We start from the raw sequence: 22,964 nt of genomic DNA, 5'->3' as shown, positions 1-22,964 counted from the left end.
AGAGCTGGCAATGCAGTGTGAGGAACTGTCCTACAATTGTGATTTCATCTCATAGACACAAAGGACCCAGGATGGGCATAGTCAGGCCCTGGGGTCCCTGGGGTCCCTGGGGGCAACTCTGTCAGGGCACCCACCTCTGCTGGTGTCTCTGGCTAGCACATGTCTCTTGTCTACCCCCTTTGCTGTTGCTAGGGTGGCTCACAAGTCTCCTACGCCTGGAATGTGTCTGCAGTAGCTGGGCAATGCACTCACAGACATGTGGCAAATTGAATTATCTGAGACAAATGCAGAGGGCTTGAACCACCCCCGCAAGTGAAACCTCACCAGCACCTTGTTTTCAACCATTTGTTATTTTTTATTTAGACACAGGAATTACAGGTTGGTAGTGTTCTGAAAATTATATTTAACCCTCATTTTAGATTCAATCTGAATCAATTTAATGACATGTGAATAGCTCTTCGGGTTTACTGAAGGAAAGGAAAGAAATATAAACCAGGAAGAAATTCACCTGGTGGTTTTCTGGGCCAAACGGATGTCACACTAGGCTGCCATTTGGTGACAGTGCTGTTTTCCTCCACTGTGCAGATGAAGAACATTTCAAACCCCAGGAAAACAGGCCTAGGGGCTTCAGAGACCACGGTATTCTGCTGTTTGGTTCTTTGTTTTACAGGAATCTGAAGGCCAGGCATGGTGCCATTCTTGAAGGCTCCATGGCAAACAGATGGTAGCCTCCCCTCTTGTAGTCTCTGGTCTAGTGGGACAGGTTGACCTTGACCAAGTTATCACAACAGAAATGAAGTTACAAGTATGAGGCAGAGGACACTCTACCTTGAGAGTGTAAAACCTAGAAAGTAAAAGCTAGAAAGATGGACAGCATGAACTGGTGGTAGGGTGTTGTGAATACTCTCCAGGTAAGAACAGCATGTGTGAAGGCCCTGTGGCCAGCCAGGGAGACTGTGACATTAAGGCTGTCTTGGGGTTTCTATTGCTGTGAAGAGACACTGAAGCAACTCTTAGAAATGAAAACATTTCACTGTGTCTGGTGTACAGTTTCAGAGGTTTAGTACATTATCATCATGGTGGGCATGGTGCATGCAGGCAGGCACAGTGCTGGAGAGGTAGCTGAGAGTTCTACATCTTGATCCATAGGCAGCATAAGGAGACTATATACCACACCGTGTGTAGCTTGAACATATAAGACCTCAAAGCCCACCTCCACAGTGACACACTTCCTCCAACAAGGCCACATCTGCTCCAACAAGGTCACACTTCCTAATAGTGCCACTCCCTTTGGGCCAAGCATTCAAGCACATGAGTCTAAGGAGGCATTCCTATTCAAACCACCACAAAGGACAACATTCTAAGATGAAGACTGGATGAGCATGTCATTAAAACCTGAAGGGGGCTGGGCATGGTGGTTCATGCTTTCAACCCTGCACTTAGGAGGCAGAGGCAGGAGGATTGCTGAGAGGTGGAGGCAGATGGACTCCAGGTCCATCTGGGCCATAGATTTCAATACTACCCTAAAGTACATACAATGTGAGAACATGTTTCAAAGCTAAAAGAAACAAAACAAAAAATCAAATCCAAGGAGGTGAATGGTTAAAGCAGGGAGGGGTTTAGGTCAGGCCAGTACTCAACACAGTCCTGACCTCTTTGGTCACTTATTGTCCAGAGATGCCTGGCTCTAACCCTGGGTACCAGTGTCTTAGTGTCCCACATGTAAGATGTGGATGGCATCTGTGTCTCCAGAGGGCTTTGGGGAGGTGTAATGACCAGACATTTATAAGGGCAGTACACAGGATGCAGTGCCAGTCTCCATTGTCCTTCAAGTCACTTGGTGTTTAATGAGACCAGCCCTCAGCAAGATATCTAACAGAAGTAGCCCTCAGAAAGTTATTTCTAAGCTTGCTGATGTTCTGAGTTTTCTGGGAATCTTTCCTGAGAACTCCATGGTAACTCTCACCCTGTACAGGCAATATCCATTATGGGTGCAGGGTTCAGTATCATTGATGGGGAGGAAGGACTCAGAGGACAGGTGGGGAGGAGAGAGTGTGGGAGCCCTCAGAAAGGGAGAGGAGGAAGACAGAGAGGAACTAGAGCATTCTGACTCCCAAGGCAGGAGAATGAGCTGAGGAGGTGGAGCCCACTGGGAGGGCAGGCATTGACAGTATCTCACAGGGGAGGATGGAGGGCCCCTATGGATCTGCTGGTGGTGCAGGTCCCTTACAAAGTAAAAGGAGGATGGCACTCAGAGCCTGAGCCTCACTCCCAGGAAGTGGTTCTACTTCAGTGTGCTAGGAGGACACATGGAAATGGAGGGAATAAATTCACCTGTAGTGACTCCCCAAGTATTCTCTTGATGTTCCAGGTCATGGGACACTGAACACCTATTCAGATAGGTTCCACCCTGTAGACAACCTCTGCAGAATAGCTATGGAACCAGGGCAAAGGAAAAGGATGGAGATGTGTGCAGTGAGCTAGCAAGTAACAGGCTAAAACAGAATTGAACTAAGGTTGGGGGTCTGGAAGAGGTCTATAGGCTGAAACACAGGCACCTGAGAGAAGATGGCAACAGGGTGCTCAGTGAGGAAAGAGACCCACAGGAGGCACCCACATTTGGGGTTCCTACACCCAGAGAGTCAGAATGAGCTCTCTGGGTTCCTACACTCAAAGAGTCAGAATGAGCTCTCTGGGTTCCTACACCCAAAGAGTCAGAATCAGCTCTCTGGGTTCCTACACCCAAAGAGTCAGAATCAGCTCTCTGGGTTCCTACACCCAAAGAGTCAGAATCAGCTCTCTGGGGCTCTGCAGAATGGCCACTTGCTTGCTTTCATGATGTCCCCCTTAAGACAAAAACAAAGATGTTACTGAACCATGGGGGAGGGCAGAGGGCAGTGTATTTGATGGGAACAGGGAGGTGCAGTTCCTAGAGGTCTGTCTACTAACAAACACTTGACGGAGTACTTGGGACTTGGGGCTTCCTTAATTGTGGCATTCTGCCATACTCAGCAAATTTTCTGCCACTGAGTTATATTCCCTTTTCAATTTTATTTTGAAACAGGGCCTCAGTGTGTAGCCTGGACTGGCTTTGAACTTTCAATCCTTCTGTCTCAGCATCCTAAGAAGATTAAATTATAGACATTCCCCACTATGTGCAGCTGGGACCATGGGAGATCTTGAGATATGGCAGAATTGAAAGTAGCTGGCGTTTGGGGTGGGCAAAGATCTCTGGACCTTGTCTGAAAGCCCAAAGTCCAAATCTGCTTCTATCTTGCTCTCTGGTGGGCAATCTAGACTCTTCTGTTTACTTTTCTCTTTGCTATGAAAAAATACCCGACCCCCCAAAAACAAAATAGCTTAAGGAAGAAGAAGTTGTATTGGCTCATAGTTTAAGGGGATCCAGTCCATGGTGGGGATGGTGTGTCAGCAGTCAGATAAGCCAAGGTTGCAGGACAGGACACTGGTTTGTCATATTGCATGTACATTTAGGAAACAGAGAGTGAATGGAAAATAGGGCCAGGCTATCACACCCAAAGTCCCATCACTAGTGGCCCACTTCCTTCAACAAAGTCCCGCTTCCTAAAGGTTCTACAGCCTTCCTAAAGGGCACCATGAAGCAGGAACCAAGTGTTCAAATACATGAGTCAGTGAGGGACATTTAACATCCATACCACAATACCCTCCCGCAGAATCACAAAGAATGCTATGTGGCCTAGTCACAAAGAATCTGACCCTTACTGGGAAGACAGGAACAGAAAAGAATTAAAGGCTTGGGGAAGGCACAGCCTTGACTTTGAGACCTGGGAAGAATTCAGGAAGAGAAGGGATGTGAAGAAAGTGTCCAAGATGGAAATTCAAGCAATTCTTCTCAGAATGCGGACCAGCTCAGCTTGGCAACACAGTCTGAAATAGAATCGGGAGCCAAGACTGAGAAGTTTGTGCTAAAACATGGCTGGCTTGAGGCCAGATGGTGGTGGGGCCTGCAGCTGGGTTTTACAGGCCTTCCTGAGCAAAGGGTATCGTCATGGTATGAGTGGGGAGTCAGAGGGGGTCAGAGGACGCTGGGTACAGCAGGTAGGACCTACTGCCTCTCTTCTCTTCTGCATGTGCTCCTGCGATGGATAGTCAGGAAACACTCAAGAAAGCCCTCGCATGCCCTGTGCGGCCACACAGGCCATTGGTCTGGCATTCATTTTCTTTCCTGCCCTTATTTCCCTTCATTAGTTAGTAATTAGTTATTTTCCCCTGAGAATGTCTCCTCCTGTGTTCGCTTGTCACAGAGCTATGTAAACCAGTCTGCAATGGAAGTCATGTTCCCATTTTGCAGAAGAACAAAGGGTGGATGGGAAAGGGTCACACATGGCCGTGACTGATGACGCCAGATGCTCTACCCCAAACAACAAACAGATGTGAACCAGAGCTTCTCCTAGGCTGTCACTCACTGCTTGCAGTTCTTCCCACACAGTTGTGACTAACTTTCTGCTTAGTTGAATATTTCAGCCAACATTACAGGCAGATGGTCTGGTACCAAGCTTAAGAGACTTTATGTAGATCTGCTCCTGCCTTAAAGGTGCGTTAGTTTTGAAATTAAGGACACGACTCCAGGTTCAAGGTGACAGCGGAATGAGTAAGTAATGGAATGCCACCTTTCAAGTCTCACTCATTTTAGACACATTCTAATTAACTCTGCCAGGAAAATAATTGGCCTCGATCGGGTGGATCTGATTGAAGATCTAAATAACCTCACTGAGCAGTGTTTAGACTCCAGCTTCTGGTGCCGGGTGCAGTTATTATGTGGCCTGCATGTTAATTGCATGCCAAGTGAGGGAAAAAATAACACCCAGGCGTGTCCACACGATGCCAACTCTCTCTTAATCTCCTCGTAAAGTGGTGCATGGGGAGCTTCTAGAAAGTTCCCTTTGCACGGGCAGTTTCTCAAAAGCTCATTTGAAGGTGATTATTGGAACCTGCATTATTTCCCTGTGGTTAGTGTCAACTCCCTCAGTCACAGCAGCATTAACAGTAGCGTGTCTAAGCACAGCTACGGCGAGCAAGTCAGCAGAACGAGTCAGTCATGGGTCTGTGCGATGGCTTGGCTTAGTTCAGGAGGAAGGAAGAGAAGGAGAAGAGGCTCCTTCTGAGACAGAGGTTGTTGCAGTTTGAGTACAGAGCATCCTCTGCCTGCTCATGTGTTTTAACACTTGGTATCCAGCTAGTGGCCCTGGCTTGAGAAGTTGTGGATTTTTTAGGAAGTAAGGTCTGGCTGGAGGAAATGGGTCAGAGGAGGAGTGTTTGAGCTTTTATTGTCTGGGGACCACTTCTTGTCCACTCTCTGCCTCCTGGTCCATGGAAATCTGAGGAGTCACAACCACATGCATCCCTCATCATGATGGATTGTATCCTCCCAAACCAGGAGCCAAAATAAACCCTTTCTCCTCCAGTTGCTTCTGTCAAGTATTTTAAAAGTCATAGCAACGAGAAAATAACTAATATAGATTTCCTACGGAAATGTCTAGATGAGCATCTGGCCAAGGATGATGGCTGGGGAAGGTCTTTCCCGAACTGGTTAGCAAGGGGAGCTGCACGTGCTGTTGACTCAAGAGTGTGGGCATGATTGTCAGCCATTGTCACAGCTGGTGACTGAGAAAGATCAGGCAGGCAAAGGTGGGAAGGAGGAGGAGGGAGTCAGAAGATGAAACCGAATCCAGGATGGAGAATGGTGATTGTGTTCAGCTAAGAGCTGGCTTAGGGACTCTGGGGAATTCCAAAGCTCAGCCTAGGAACTCAAGGAAAGTAGAGTCTTTAGGGCAGTGGACCCACGGGCAATGGTATTAGATGAGGGTCCAACCTGGCAAGATGGGACTGAGAGGTAGTAAGGAAAATCCTATGGTCTGTGGATTTAGGAGGCATCTTGGCTTCCTGGTAAAGTCTTCCCCTCTGTTAGTTTTCAGCAGCATTTTGCTCCAGTGACCCCTGTCGTGACCCTTTTCCTTTCCCTTCATTTCCTGATGCCCTGGCTCCTCTGATTCCTGTCTGTCACTCCCGGCCATTGCTGCAATCTCTCACCCTGGCTCTACTTGGTCCAGCAGACAGAAGTTACACATTCTGGGAGAGTGAGATGGGCTTTGGGGAAAGTATGTTTTGAAGAAGTACAAAGCTGGAAAACATGTGTACATCATGGAAGATGTTGAAGAGTTAGTTGACTCATGGCCCAAAGAAAGGGCCACAGAGGCATGGCTGGGATATCTATTCACTTTGCCTAGGATACCAGCCCTTCTAGAACAGAAAGCAGAAGCATTTGCAAGGACTAAGGATTGCTAACTAGAATTTCTTTCAGTAGGGGAGTAGACACAGTGAAGCTCTGGGGTCAGCAGGCTGTTCCCAGAGTCAGACCTCTCCTCCCCATTTCAGAAGCTCCTCTGTGCATCTTCCAGCCTGAGGCTGACCATGACCATGCCCTGACCTACCAGAAGCAAATACAATGTCACAGAGAAAGACCACACCATTGAGAGCCCCAGTGTGTCTATGAAACTTTCATCCAACACCCAGTATGTAATTTTAAAAATGACGTATTTCAAGGAGAGACCAGCATGTTTAAAAAACAAAAAAAACTGGCCAAGCAAGATGCCCAAGGGAAAGAAGGCCAAGGGGAAGAAGGTGGCCCCGGCCCCCGCCATCGTGAAGAAACAGGAGGCCAAAGAGGTGGGGAATCCTTTGTTTGAGAACAGGCCTAAGAACTTGGGCATCGGGCAGGACATCCAGCCCCAAAGAGATCTCACACGCTTCGTCAAATGGCCCCATTACATTCGGCTGCAGCGGCAAAGGGCCATCCTCTATAAGCGGCTCAAAGTACCTCCTGCCATTAACCAGTTCACCCAGGCCCTGGACCGGCAAACAGCTACGCAGCTGCTTAAACTTGCCCACAAGTACAGGCCAGAGACATGCAGGAGAAGAAGCAGAGGCTGTTGGCTCGTGCTGAGAAGAAGGCTGCTGGCAAAGGGGAAGTCCCAACTAAGAGTCCACCTGTCCTTCAAGCAGGAGTCAATACAGTCACCATCTTGGCGGGAGAACAAGAAGGCTCAGCTGGTGGCAATCGCCCACGATGTAGATCCCATTGAACTGGTGGTCTTCCTGCCTGCCCTGTGTCGGAAGATGGGGATCCGCTACTGCATCAAGGGAAAAACCCTTTAAATCAAAGACCATTAGATGGAAGATAAGTTTGTATTTATGTACAGAAAACTTAGCAGTGAGTGTACATTTAACCCTTTGCCTTTTCCAGCTTGCCAATTTGAGTCGCAGATTTAGGACCCAGGACATTGCCTCCCCAGTGGCGGCAGATCTCATCATATCTGTCATTGTAATTGGTCCTAATAGCTTCCACTAGCTTACCCAGAGCACCTTTGTCTTCCGAGTTAACCTGTGTGAAGGCAACTTAATAGAATAATTCACAAAATCTTTTGACATTTTTCAACATACATTTATAACATACACAAAAATGGCTTTAAAAATATAGCCCTAAATGGAAAAGTTGAAACTACACAATTTCTACAAACACTAAAATCAAAACAAACAAACAAAAAACAGAAAAAACCCCAACAACTCAGGAAACTATTATGACTTTGGGTTAAAGTAGATGCTAAAGGCATAAATATAAAGGAAAAAAGGTAGATTGAACTTCACCAAAAAATTTAAAATTTTATTTAAAAAAATAATGTTCAATAAAATATGTTATTGTTTTGCTTCATTATTATTATTATTACTATTTTGGTTTTTCGAGACAGGGTTTATCTTTAGCTTTGGAGCCTATCCTGGCACTCACTCTGTAGACCAGGCTGGCCTCAAACTCATAAAGATCCACCTGCCTCTGCCTCCTGAGTGCTAGGATTAAAGGTGTGGGCCACCAATGCCCGGTTTGCTACATTATTTTTATTGGTTCTTCTTCTTTTTCTTTTTTTATTACATATTTTGAGCTGTGATTGGTTGAATTACTGATGAGGAACCCACAGACAAAGATTATTGTGTATTAAAAAATGGCGTAGGAAATCCTTTCTATAAAGAAAACTACAATTCTAGATGACTCTGTTGACAAACTGCACCAAATATTCAGAAGGAGAATGCTTACCTCCAAATAGTAACTCTTCTGTAGAATAGGAAAGAGTGTATCTTCTCTCAAGTTATTTTCTTAGACCAAGATGTAAACTTGGTCTCTAAACCATAAATTTAGGAAGTTTACAGGCTACTCTCATTCACATATTGTACAATAATTCCAAATAAAATATAACTGACAAAACCTGCAATATATAAAATATTATGTATTATGACCAAGTTGGCTTTATTCTAAGAATCCAAGATTAGCTAACATTTGAAAATTAGTAACATTCATACCAATGACAGTCAAGAAAAATTACATAGTTTTTCTCAATGGATACAGAAAAGCACATTGTAAAAGTCTATATCCATTTATCAATGTCTTCTTTTATTCATAAGGTCACTTTTCAAAATTTTACAGTGAGTCAGGAATGATAGTGAATACCTGTAATTGCAGCAGTGAGGAATTAATGAAGAAAAATGACATGATATATATGTACACATATATATGCACATAATATATATATAATAGACAAATGGATAAATGTCTACAAAAAAACACTTTTATGGTGAAATATTGAAGTTTCCCTCTGGAGTTGGCATAAGGAATTCTCCCTTCACCACTTATATATATTATTTCACTTGTGGCCTAAACCAAGTTCGAGGTTTGGAAGGCAAAAATGATACTTGCTTTTTTCTTTACAAATAATATGATTGTGTAGGTAGACAAATGATTTAAATCTATAGATTATTGCTGTTAATTGCCAGTAATCAGATAAATACAGAAGATACAGCAATGCTTATACTCCCATAGCAGAAATAACATAAAACAAACCTTAAAAGTAGATATTGAGAACAGTAGTGTATAAAATCAGAAAGGACTAAGTCTAATGACATATTTAGTTCAAGGCAATGGAATAATATTGAGAGAAAAAGTCAGACCTAAATAAATGGGGAGTGTACATCGACCATGGGCTGAAAATATCAAGAGAAAGACAAAGTTGAAAGGGAAACTTGGTAATGATATTATCTTTTGATAATATGGTTGAAATTGATTGGAAGATTTAATAAAGTTCTAGTCAGAGTCCCTGCTGATCCCTACAGGTGTATATTCATGTGAAAATTGATAAACTGATTCTAAAATTCACAGGGAAATACAATTTCCAGGTATCCAAGGAAACACAATGTCAAGACTGACCTCATAAGATGCCAAGACCTTCTTACTAAGCTGGGACGTGACTGTAGGACAAGAATAGGCTGGGTGGGGGATTTATTTAGAGACATTGTTCATTACTTGCTGCATAAAGAAGGGATAATGTCTGCTTTCAATACATCATGATAAGCCAATTATATACTCAAATGACGATAAACAATTGAGACTCTCCCTCCTATCAAGCACAAAGGTAGATCTCAAATAATTACATATTAGAGCATGGAAGTTTAAAACACAGACTAGCCTTTCATTGTGAGCCCTCTAAAACCATCAGTCCAAAAAAAATCTTCCCACCTTTTAAGTGACTCTCTTAAATATATTGATCATGGCCGCACAAAGGTAAGGAATATGGGAGACACATACAAAGTAGGGAGAAAATGAGGAGTTGGATGTTAAACAAAGAGGGGGAAAGGACAGGAAAAGGGGTAGGAAAGGATGTCTACAGCACAACACTGATCATCCCCGTGGACAAAGAGCGTGACAAGAGACAAGGACTCTCACCACGCATGCTGCAGTCAGTTCCACTCTCTCTGATCTTCAGGGAGCTTCTTCCAGAGACTTCTCACCAAACCTGCTCCACAGGAGGGGCCATGTGTCTCACAGGGCAGTAAATGCTTTATAAGCAGCCAGGAAGTTTGAGATGAGAGGGCTGAATTCATCAGTTTCTATTGAAGAATCTGCGATGGGTGCTAATGCCCCACTCCAGTGACACTCAGCAAAGTTCAACAGCTAATCGTTGAAGTCATGCAGCACAAACGGGATGTGGAGGTGAGTCAAGTTCAGATCAGTGGAGCTTTATCTAAGAAGTGTTTTGAACAAGAGAGAGCTCGTATAGTGAGAGCAGTGAAGTCCTGGAATTTTCCTTATGGGTCTACTGTAGGAAGCACAGATGAAATTAATGCAGCTTGCTTAGGAACATGCCCAGGAAACTGTATTCTTCTCCTTGCTCTTCTCTTCCTATTTTTTTCTCTTTGACAAAATGTTCTTCCTTTTAAATTCCAATTTTTATTTCCCCCCTATTCTGTGCTTATTGCCTGTATTAGTTTTTTTTTTTTTTTTTGCGTACCTGTGTCTAAATCACCCTAATGAGCAATTTAAAAAGAGGTAAGCTTTATTTTGGTCAGTGTTTCAGAGGGCTCAGTCCATGTTACTTGGCCCCTTGCATTTAGGTGGAGCATCATGGTAACAGCATTGAGTGGAAGAGGAGGCTGCCCAGACCCAGGCAGACAGGAAGCAGACTGGACTTACGTTCCCCATTGGCACAGCCATCTTCTAGAGGACCATGAAGTCAGCATAGCTGCTTGATAAAGTCCCAGCAAAGCTGACCCAGATGTTGCAATCATTGACCTGACGCCCTTTACTTTTGGTCTGAATCTCTGTGCATTACCCTTTTGGGGGGCTAATAGCACAATGATTCACCCATGTCTTTTTCGAGAAAATTGTTTTTGTATCCCGCTGAAGAAGTCCTGAACATCCTACCCCTTGCTTTCAGGGAAGCAACTTTAGTTGACCCTACTTGGGAATTTTCTCTATGCTCCTACTTCCATGAGTCCACCACCTCCTAATGATTTGTTGGAATTTGGGGTCTATCAATGGATCAAATCATTAGGTCAGACCTCTGATAGCTTGTCTCTGGAAAACCCTCACAAGAACGCTCAACTTTACTAATCTTCTAGTTATCTGTCAGTTGAATCAAATTGACTATCAAGATTAACCCCTACTTCTCCTGGTTCCTATTTTACCTTTGTGTTTGTAGTTCTTTCTCTTTGAAGTGGTTAATTTCTAATTTCTAGTCTCCTTTTCATCTTTGTCTGACTCTTACTTTGTCTGGACACTTTCCTTTGGTCTCTTATTTGTTCCTGATTTCTCACTGGAACTTTCTTTTGTGGCTTTTTTCCTCTCTTCCACCTTCCATTTCCCATTTACAGTCTTCTCAGGAGTGACCAGGAGGCAACAGCAGAACCACCACTCACATGGTTCTAATTTTTCTCACATTCGTAGGCATGTTAGCTCATAAAATCACCTCCAATTCCCCCTAAATCCTTCTGACAGACACATGTTATTAAAAGGAGGGTTCAGGTACCCATGAATGGGGTGGCATCATGAAACCATCTAGGGAGCAAGCATCACACATCTATGAGACAGATGCTGTCCCTGTAAACAACCTGTGACATTTCATAGCTGTTAGATTTTGTGTAAAATAACAGCCTGAGCTCACACAGGCTTATTGGCTACTGAACCATTATATCCAGGTGACATCTCAAAATAGAAGATATGGAATGAAGCAAAATGAAAAAAGAAAACAAGAAACCACAGGTTTATTGTGGCAGGCAAAATGTCCTCTACATCTATTTTTCTATCTCACAAAGTCCAGATCATAACATAAGTTACCTTTTTCCACGAAAATATTCATATGCCTTTCTCTTGTTGATAAAAAAAATAGCACAGATCCAATTTCAGGATGGCTCATTAAAACAATTTTAAAAATCACTTAAGCAATTAGCTGAGAGGAGATTTTTTTTGAGTTAACGGTATGCCTGAGCAATTAATGAGCTGGCTGAATGTTGATTAAATTAATCAATCAACAGTTAGCTGTTTTAGCTGCCTGCTTCACCCTGGATGACTGCTCTTGGGTGAAATCGCCAGCGTTTTGCTCTGATAGTCAGAAGTGAAGCAGGTCAGAGACATGCCCGGCTGCCGGCTGGAATGAGTGGTCACTCCTAAGGAAGGGGCTCAAAGACTTCCAAGAGAACAGGGATGTAACCCTCATGGAGAGATAGGATCATGACAGGCAGCTTGAACAGAAATGATGGGATAGAGGCACTGATGTCAAGGGAAGGAGGAGTGATGACAACACCAATGGCTGCCACTTTCATGAACACTGGGTACCAATCACTAGGCACTTTGCACATGCTGTAGCAATCATAGGTCATAATTGTCCTGATGAACAGCTAGCTACTAATATGTCATTCTACTGGAGGCATCGCATTTCCCAGAGTACTTCCCGAGTGCCCCCTCAAGGTCATCTATAGAAATCCTAACCGTCTGTGTCTTCTCTCTATCAGTTACAGCACTTGCACCCTGCAGGTTTTACAAATGAGACAGTGGACTAACTTGGAACTTGTGTGGGGTCAGAGAGCTGAAAATAGAGAGCCTGACCAGACACCAGTGTGGGCCACCAGTATCTCCCTTCATTCCTCAGGATGTGCGGTGACTAGTGGGGGCACCCACCACTCTCATGGCCTAGTGAGCACCAGCTCACTGTGTAGCCACAACGTGACCACTCAGAACCAGGCTTCCAGTATTGACTTCTGGGACAACTGCAGTGAGGATTTTCAATGCTGTGCATCTGCTTCTGGAATTTTCTGTCTCTCTGGTTTGGGCAAATCACTTACCTTGCTTGAGCTTCAGTCTTCTCCAGAAGGGAGTCTGTGGACTGGTACGGGTTGGGTAATCAGAGGTAGGGCAGGCAGAGCCCAGTTGTAGTGGTCTCTCAGCCAAAGGTGGGTTTATTGGTATAACTAAAGTGAAGGTCCTACTTGTACCCTTCAAGGTCATATGTGGGAATTCTAGCCCAGTACCTCATAATGTAACTCTATTTGGAAGCTGGTCTTTGAAGACTGTTCTAGTTTCTTTTCTGTTGCTGTGATAAAACTCTAACTTAGGGGAGAAGAGGATTTATTTGGCTTATACTTCCAAGTAACAGCCTATCATGGAGGGAATCAAGGTAGGACCCCAAGCAGGAGCTTAGAACAGAAACCATGGAAGAGTGCTGCTTGCTAGCTCTCACTGGTTCATTCACTGCCTCTTGATTAGTTAGCTTTCTTATAGAGCCTGGGACCATCTGCCTAGGAATAGCATCACCCACAGTATGTTGGGCCCTCCATTATCAGTTAAAACAATCCTTTAGAGACTTTACAGACCAACTTGATGAATGCAATTACCCAATTAAGAGTGTTTTTTAGGTGATTTTTAGGATGTAACAGGTTAACAGTTCATGTTAACTAGGACAAAGACATAATTAAAGTAAAATGATTTATCACCATGATTCTATTTTCCTCTCCCTCTTTCCAAATTCATGTATTGGCACCTAATATCCAGTGTATTAGAGTGGGCCTTGGGGTCTACTGTCACCATATAACAGAGATTCAACAGAGATTATATCTGCCCCTCTTGCTACCTATGGATGTAATTACCCTGACACCAGGCTATCAGTCTGACAGACTATTGAAACAGGTCCCGTAACAGGATGCAGGGAGGAGGCACCATCTGTGAATCAAGAGTGTGTCCTGACTAGATAGTAAATCCACCTGTGCCCTGACCTCAGTTATCTAGCCTCTTGAAGTTAAGAAACATATCTCTGTTTTTTCTAATTTTGTCATAGACTCCAGGACAGTGGGATGCCATAAGCCAGTCTTATTCTAACCCTTATAAAAAACGATAAGGAATAGACACCCAGAGGGAGACCATGAGGGCACAGGGTGAGGACGGGTCTGCAGGGAAGTCAACCTGACTTAAGGCTTAACCTCAGAGTATAGTCTCCCAGACTAGAAGCTTGTTTTTGTTATTCAAGTCTCCTAAACAGTGCTTTATTATGGGAGAGCTCACAAATGTACAACTAGCAGAAGGCAACAAAGTCACTTCATTTCCCAGATGTCCTTTTTGGTCCCCCCTTCTGTAGTAAATTCCACCAGAGAGGGCTGATCTTGGGGTATCAGGATGCTAACATCTGTGGAGACTTGGTGCTACCTACAGGCCAGTGTTTCCCAGCAACTATAAACAGCTGAAAGTAAGGCACAGGTACTTGGCGGAAGTAAGGAACACGTCCCTCGTATGTAGCCTAGGAAACAGGCCTTCAAATCAAGCTAAGGTACAGGTACTTGGCACTAACAACTCAGCCTTGGGTCAGGAGAGTGCTTGCCTCTGATACCAGAGTTGAACCAAGTGCATCCTACCCTGAGGGAAGTCACCTCTGCCAGTACAGACACCCTCCTCTGACCAAGTTCTGGGACCCACAGTTCTTGCTGCCCCCAGCCTTGTATCTGTGAGTCCCCAATAAACTGCACCCCTCATAATTCTGGATGTGTTTACCTCTCCCTTTGGTTTCACAGCACCTTGGGTCAAGTCCTCAACATGGACTGTATTGTTCTAGAAGTATTCTGTGCCTAAACAGCTTCCTGAGCTTTTCTCTTAACTGTCTCCTCCACAGAATGTAGGTTCTGTAAGGAGAAGCCTGTTCGTGTCTCTGAGCTATGCTGGTGCCTGAACCATGAAGAGCATCTTCCCAATGGATAACACCCAGGAGTTAACTAACCTCTTCACAGTGTTCAGAGAATTCAGCTTAAAGCAGGGGCCTCCCTCCCATGTAGTTGCGAGGATCTCCCTTTCACCATTGCTTCCTTCTGTTTGTAGAAATAAGGTTTCCATTTTCCTGAATTCTAAAGATTTATTTATTTATTATGAATACAACATCCTGCTTCCATGTGTGTCTGCATGCCAGAAGAGGGCACCAGATCTCATTGTAGATGGTTGTGAGCCACCATGTGGTTGCTGGGAATTGAACTCAGGACCCCTGGAAGAGCAGTCAGTGCTCTTAACCTCTGAGCCATTTCTCTGTCGCGTCTGCTGCGCGGCCTGTGTCCGAGAACACGTGCGGAGGGTGTCGGGGATTGACAACACAGAGACTTGTTCAACGATGTAAAGAAAACTTTAAGCAGGCCCCAAAAAGGTTCAAGAAAACTTCCTAAGAAAGGCTCCCACCAGAGAAGCTTCTGCTCTCTCCTCTACCCTGGCTGGTTCTGCTCTGACCCCAGAAACTGATCTGGGCGTGGCAGAAGGGGCGGTTAGTCTTTGGACAAGGTCGAGGTCAGGGTGGTTTCTGTGGGCAGGCCTTTTCCAGGAACTTAATGCCCCCAGGCATTGTATTGTTTTTAGTAAACATGTCTTTAGTAAACATTGTCTTACAGCTGCCAACTCCCAGGCAGAAGGGGAAGTGGGTCTCTGCTCAAGGCCTGGTGTTCCCACATTTCTCCAGCCCCCATTTTCCTGAATTCTGTAGAAAGTTTATTTTGCATCTTTCTCTCCAGACACACGAGTGTGTTCCCAATACTTGACACCATTTATCTCTTTTTGAAAATGACTTGAGCAGGTCCAGGAAATTACCACAGATGTTGTCCTGAATTGTCTCCCCAACTGGAAGTACAGAGATGTCTTCCCTACTTCCCTAGGACTGATGAACAGTGTCCATTCACAATGAAGATTGAGAAGAACAAGGTCCCGGTAATTGACTCCCTTGCACCTGTAAATTTCTTCTTTGGATAAAAACAGAAGTGTGTCCATATCAGTATGGGAAGTTATATTTTAAAATATACTAATATTCTTTGTGTGGTAGCACATAATCTCAGAACTCCTTAAACAGAGACAGGTGCATTTCTGAGAGATTAGCCTTGGGCAGCTCATGTTTACCCAGCAGCATCCTGATTGCACTGGGAGGCCTCATTCAAAGATTAGCCCTCACTACGCAGGGCGGTTATACAGATTAAGCAACCCCCTATGACGTTTTTATACTGTCCAAGTTACCTAATGACAGTTCTCAGGATGTATCATGTTATGGGGTACATATGACTGTGATGCAAGGATGGAACCTGCCTAGACAGAAAGTCCCCAAAATTCTTTAAAGAGAGGCATCGAGAGGACAGGACTGGCAAATGATCAGGAGGCCCAGAGAGCACCTCCACTCATGTACGAACTTGAAATCTGCTCCAGGTGGAGCCAGTTCTTAGAGCCTTGTTCTACAGCTGATCTTACTCCAGTGGGTTCTCAGCGAGGTGTGTGGGAATTCAGAGGTCAGCCTTTACTCACTGAGTGCTTTGGTTCTAATAAAAACCAAAGCATAAAGAGAGGTAGCAGGAGGAGAACCTTGGCTGCAGTGATAGGTGAATATTTTATTTATGGGCCTGTGTTCCCCCAAGGTGCTATGGCTGCAGCATAATAAAGTACATGCTATGAATACCAAAATAGCAATTTAATAAGGCCACCCTGTAAAGCTGTAAGAGAGATGGATGATACAGGAGGGGACAGGGTTATTTATAATGTGGGTAGACACTGGAGCAAATAGATTCTTCCCTGTGCGTGTTTGTGTCGTGCTCAGTGTATGCTGATGTGCATGTACATGTGTGTGCATGCATGTGGATGTGTTTCTGATAAGAGCGGCTTATAGACACAGAGCCAGCCCCAGGTCTGAGGAGGAGACATGAGGAGACATGACCTTGAGGTCTCCCTCTCTCCTCCCAAGCAGAGTCCTCTGTCTTCCCTGCCTCTTGCATCCAGCACCATGTTCCACCCAGGGAAGTGCAGAACAGCACTGGGTATCAACAGGAGCAAAGATTGTTGTTTCAACCCTTCAGAAAAGCAATGTGGGTCGAGGGGGGGGCACGGATCAGGAGCCTTAAACATGTTTGTGCTGGGTTGAAGTCATTTCCTCCCAAGGTAATCTATCCTAGGAAAACAGCCCGAAGAATAAACTGATATTTCTGTACAAGCTCTGTACCCCTGCAGATCACTTATTAGATGTGAACATTACTAGCAATATAAATTTCTAGTAAGAATCATGATAGTCAACCATTGTATAAATTAGTGTGGTTCCCAAAGACTCCTTACAGAGAGCTTTTAAAACCAGGAAATTCTTAGGAAATGGGTTCTCAAAGGGTGATTTTAAGGGATTCTTTTAGGCATGGTCGTGTAGCTCTATTGTAGGGTGCACATGCAAACGAACTCCCTAGTACCACACAGACTGGGTGAACTTGTGTACACTGCAATCCCAGGGCTTGTTAAATAGAGGTTGGAAGATCAGAATCCAGGTCATCCACATCCTAGTGAGTTTGAGATCAGTCTGAGCTACATGAGACTTGTGACAATACAATAAAACCGGGCCACTCATTCTCAGGGAGCCCTTCTCCCTGTGGGTGTGAGAAGAGTGGGGACAGCCAGTCACACAGACTTTCTGTCTCGGTTATTGTCACTTGGTGCCTTAAGAAAAGACTTGAAGGGGGTACAGGAATACTCAGTAGTGGAGAGCCCTTGCTGAGCAATAATGAGTACTGGAGTGTGAGTCCCAGGACCCACAGAACAAGCCAGGTATCCTGCCCACTCCCGTAACCTCAGCTCTGAGAGTCTGGAAACAGGAAAATTACTGGCGCTTGCTGCCTCTCAGCCTAGCTGAGAAAACTCAAGCTCTACGCTCTGAGAGACACCCTGCCTCAAAGAACAGGTGGAGAGTGATGGAAGAGGACACTTGGTGCTCTCTCTGGTCTCCCAGACACATACCTACTCACATGTGCACACACAAACACATAATTAAAACACATCTTTTAAAAGCACGTTTAGGGTGTACTAGTTAAAATATATGTGTGAAAAGAAGACTGAAATTCAGTAATCTAAATTAGAGGAAGAAGCTCTTCATTTGGTGGCTAACTCTGAGATGTGAATAATTTGTTTTATCTATTTCCTGACTTTTCCAAATGTGGATCAGCAAACTCCTTTATTTTATTTTTTATTTTAATTTTAAATAGCTTGTTTTACATGTCAATCCCAGTTCCCTCTCCCTCCCCCTCCCACACCCCCCACCATCCCCCCATCCTCCCACCCTATTGCCAATTCCTTCTGCATAGGGGATATCTAGAGTCTATCATGTCACTCAGGGTAGGGTCCAGGCACTTCCCTAAGAGTCCAGGCAGAGAGAGCAACCCTCTTTTGTTATGGACACACAATGTCTGTTAGTATTCAGAGGAATAAACACTGATCAGGACCCCATAGGTAGCCCAGGCCTCCTCACTGACTCTCACATTCAGGGGGTCTGGATTGGTCCCATGCTGGCCTCCCAGCTGTCTGTCTGGGGTCCAAGAGCTCTCCCCTGTTCGGATCAGCTGTCTCTGCTGGTTTTGCCAGACCATTCTTTGCCAATTTGCTCTTTGCTCCTCTCTCTCTGTCGCTGGGTTCCTTGTTTTCTGTTCAGTATTTAACTGTGGGTGTTTGCCTCTGCTTCCATCAGTCACTGGATGAAGGCTCCAGGATGGTTATAGACATCAAGTTCACTATCAGGAATGGGCATTCGAGGTGGTCTCTACACTATTGCTTAGCTTGCCAATTGGTGTCATCCGTTTAGATCACTAGAGGTCACAGCCTGATGTGTCTTCTAACCTATGATTCCCTCTTCCCCCTAGCCTACCCCCCCAGTCAACCTTAAAAGCTTCTGTAAGGCAAAGGACACAGTCAACAAGACAGAAAGGCAGTCCACAGAATGGGAAAAGATATTCACTGACCCCACATCTCCAAAATTTACAAAGGACTCAAGAAGCAAGTCTCCAAAACACCAAAGGATCCAATTAAAAGGTGGGGTACAGAACTAAACAGAGAATTCTCAATAGAGGAGGCTAAAATGGCCAAGAGACACGTAAGAAAGTGCTCAACATCCTTAGCCATTAGGGAAATGCAAATCAAAACAACTTTGAGATACCATCTTACTCCTGTCAGAATGGCTAAAATCAAAAACACCAATGACAATTTATGCTGGAGAGGATGTGGAGAGAGGGGAACACTCCTCCACTGCTGGTGGGAATGCCAACTCGTACAGCCACTTTGGAAAGCAGTATGGAGATTCCTCAGGAAAATGGGAATCAATCTACCACAAGACCCAGCAATTCCACTCTTAAGCATATATCCAAAAGATGCAAATTCATACAACAAGGACATCTGCTCCACTATGTTCACAGCAGCATTATTTGTAATAGCCAGAACCTGGAAGCAACCTAGATGCCCCTCAACTGAACAGTGGATAGAGAAAATGTGGTACATTTACACAATGGAGTATTACTCAGCAGAAATTCTTGAAATTCGCAGGTAAATGGATAGCACTGGAAGAAACCATCCTGAGTGAAGTAACCCAGTCACAAAAAGACAAACATGGTATGTACTCACTCATATATGGATTTTAGACATGGATCAGGAGAGTGCCAGTCTGCACTTCCACTGACAGAGAGTCTGGGAAACAGGAAAGAACCTAAAAGATATGCATGGTACCCAAGAGAAGAGAAATGAGGCAAGATCCTCTGAACTGATGGGGAACACGGCGAGGGGTGGGAGGGGGAGGGGGACCTGGGAAATAGAGAGAGGGAGAAGTGGAAGAGAGAGTAGGACGTGGAGAAACTCCTTTCTTTTAAGGACAACATGGTAGTCCTTTAAAGTCTTGATAGTGCTCGGTATGGAGAAGGTGGGGGCTATCCTTCCAGTCTTGCTGCCATGGCCCCTTCTTCAATGTCACTGTCCTGCTGGTTGTTTGGTGCAGTGGGACCCCCTCCCTTGCTATGCTGTGCACACAACACCAGGACCCAGCTAGGGAAGCCAGTGCCCTGCCTGTGAGAGTCAGAGGCCAGGCAGGTCTGACACAGGCCAGACAGGCTGAAATGGGGGCTGCTGTGGTTTTGCTGTGTGTAAATTTAGAAGAGCTCCTACATTGCTTGCTGGTGGGTTTTTGTTGTTGTTGTTGTTTGTTTGTTTTTATATTTAGATGAGTAAAAAAACAAAATTTGCTGCAAAAAAACCAAGTCGCACATTTCCATCCTTCAAGACAGTCGGTGATAAACATCACCAAACTGGGTGCCAGTGTTTAGGAGGGTCAAACTGCTGACCACCAGGAGCCCAGGGGATCCAAGTCACTGTACAGGCCTCAATCACACCTCATGAGCTCATGTTGCTTTAAGAGAAATCTGAAAATTGCCAGTATGACATGGTCACAGGAGATGCAAGTAGCAAGATTTTCATTTAGGCCTGATAACTGGTCATCTAATTTAATTTTACTGTTTGCAATTCTCAGCTTTCCCAGTTACATTTGTAAAAAAAAAAAAAAAACAAAACAAAACAATGGAGGTTTGTGTTGCTTGACAGAAGGGAAATTTGCAAACAGATAAATGATGCCAGTGCTTAATGGTGTCACCGAATCCTTCAAGCAGAAGATAATTGGATTTGTCATGGGGTTCACATATTTTTTTCAAGTCAAGTGTTTAGAAGTTCACTCAGCCAGTGGTGAAGTTGCTGCTGACCTTATTGTAGATACTATTGCAAATTCAGTTAAAAGTTCAGTATTAGGAATGGAGTGTTCTTTTCTGTTCCTAATTTTCATTAGAACCCTTCATTGAACTGTGCCCACATGCATGCTAGGCAAGTGCTCTACCACTGAGCCACACCCAAGTTCTTGATTTTGAAGTGATGATGTATGTACAGATACCAATCTGACAATGCCTAGAATTGTCTTAGAAGAAACATCCCCACTAAGAAAACAACAGAAACCACTTTTGGCTTTGATTTTGGTTCATGTATATTGAGTAATTTGATTTTAAAAGGCTGTGTTATTCTACCAGTCAAATAACAGTGGTCAGCATCAGATATTCTAAGTATCAGAGTAGACTATAAAATGTAGAGTTTCAGGGTTGGGGAGATAGCTTAGCAGTTAAGAGTATGTACTGCTTTTGCACAGAACCAGAGCACAGTTTCTAGCACTTCCATGGGGCAGCTTACACCACTTGTCACTCCAGCTCAGGGGCTCTGATGCCCTCTTGTGCACTTTTTAGAGAACCACACACATGTGGCACACACATAGAGATACTAACATACATGCATGCGTATATACCTACATATGCAAATGCAGATGCAGATACAGATACAGATACATATAAAATTGAGCACCTGCCAACTCACCACCCAGCTTTGTCTGCTGCACACACCGCAGCTGGAGTTGAAGCACCCCCAATACTTTCTGGGGGGCCATGCCCTAATGGCCCTTCACTTCCTTGGGTTGTCTCTGGGCCTTCCAAGATTGCTTTTGTCTGGAATATGTGAGAATGTCACTCTACCTGAGGGAATGATTTGTGTTTACTTCAGTTGAGATTTATGGTTATCCAACCAAAAACTTTTTTTTTGTCTCTGGGTGACTTAAATCTCCATCCAAATTTTCTTGTGTTGCTCCCGCAGATTATGTTTTACTGTTGGTTTGCCTTCCCAGAGCACCCCACCTTTTCTGAGATGGAAATGGCCAATTTGGGCCTGTAACTGCTGGGCTTTGGGATAGCAGTACTTGGTTGGGTGGACATGATGGTGAGTACTGCCACCCCGAAGCAGCAGATGAGCTCAGATGCAGTTGACAACCTCATCACAGACCAGGTCATGTAAGGGGCTCTGGACAGAGTACATCGCAAAAAATACTGGCTTGATGAACTACAAAATCTAGGACCCAGTGGGTGTTCTGCCAGCGGCCTCACAGGCCACTTGAGCTATAATTGTGGTGTCCTTGGTGCTGGCCTTCCTGGCCATGTTTGTCACCACAATAGGCATGAAGTTCACGTGCTATGGGGGAGATGACAAAGTGAAAAGGATCTATGTAGCCATGATTGGAGGCATCATTTTCATAGTGGCAGGTCTTACTGCCTTAGTAGCACTCTCCTTGTTTGGTCATCAGATTGTCACAGACTTTTATAACCCCTTGACACCCATGAATGTTAAGTAGAAGTTTGGTACTGCCATATATATAGACTGGGCAGGGTCGACTACATAACATGAACCATGCTCCTGAATATGTGTGAATATGGGTGCTCAGACCAAGAGCGAGGTGTGGGACAAAGGTCCTTGGTCACTCCATCCCTGAACACCACCCTTGTGGTGGTAGTAGTGGGGTTAAAGAAGACAAAAGTTGGGGGAGGTGTGTTCTTTGTACAATAACAAAAGTTAAGTTTTGGAAAAATTAATCCTTTAAAATTGAATGTTTGGAAGTTGGCATGGATACAAAATCTTTCAACAGGACAGTATGGGCTTTCTCTACTTCCTGGCCAATACTGGTCATATACTAAAAATATACAAGACTTTGTAGAATTATTTTTGAGTTAACCAATGCATTCAATAGTGATGTGGAAGTCTTATAAGTAAATCCTCTAAATTTGGTAGAGGATTTTTTTCTAAATCATGTATAAATCTTTAATCCTGAGAATCAGTGCATGCAACACACACACACACACACACACACACACACACACGTATCTTCTTTTAGAATTTTTGACACTTCCAGGGAATTGAATTTATTCAAAGAAAGATTTGCAAATAAGGAAACAACAAATTTATCTCTCTACTGAAGTGAAGAAAGCATGAAATAAAATGTAAAAGAACTGCACACAACTTAGGACCGTATACAAGCTTTAGTCTTGAAGCTCTGCTTTGGAATATTCTGAGTCTTTGTATAGCACTCTGAATTTAACCAATTTCATTTTACTGAATAGTGTGAAATTGAGAAAGGTTATCCTTTTGTAACATCTAAATTTGACAAAACACTTAAACACAAAGTAGAGGTAACTTGCTTGGAAACTTTTGTCTTGCAAATATCCTGTTGAAGAAAGACAGCATGATTAGGCAGTCCCTGTTTGGATATTTAAGCTGAAACATTTATACACTCTGCCATGGAGCCTGTCCTCCACGTGGCACAATGCGGTCTGAGTCCCTTGGTGCCCTGTGCCTGTGCAGGGAGCATTTTCTTAAACATTTTAGCTTCTAGGAGTGACTCAGCATAGAACATGTGGGCCCTGGGCTCAAGTCCTTGCATAATAAACAAATGTCTATAGAA

General features: G+C 44.2%; 2 pseudogenes; both read left to right on the top strand.

The window, feature by feature from the left end:
* Nucleotides 1–6,627: 6,627 nt before the first annotated feature.
* LOC101842201 lies at nt 6,628–7,194 on the top strand (annotated as a pseudogene).
* A 14,191-nt stretch (nt 7,195–21,385) lies between these two features.
* Nucleotides 21,386–21,908, top strand: LOC101842469 (annotated as a pseudogene).
* The last annotated feature ends 1,056 nt before the right edge of the window (nt 21,909–22,964 follow it).

Source organism: Mesocricetus auratus, unplaced genomic scaffold (assembly GCF_017639785.1).
Source record: "Mesocricetus auratus isolate SY011 unplaced genomic scaffold, BCM_Maur_2.0 Super-Scaffold_100013, whole genome shotgun sequence".
NCBI lineage: Eukaryota > Metazoa > Chordata > Mammalia > Rodentia > Cricetidae > Mesocricetus > Mesocricetus auratus.
This window is presented reverse-complemented; position numbering and strand designations above follow the sequence as displayed.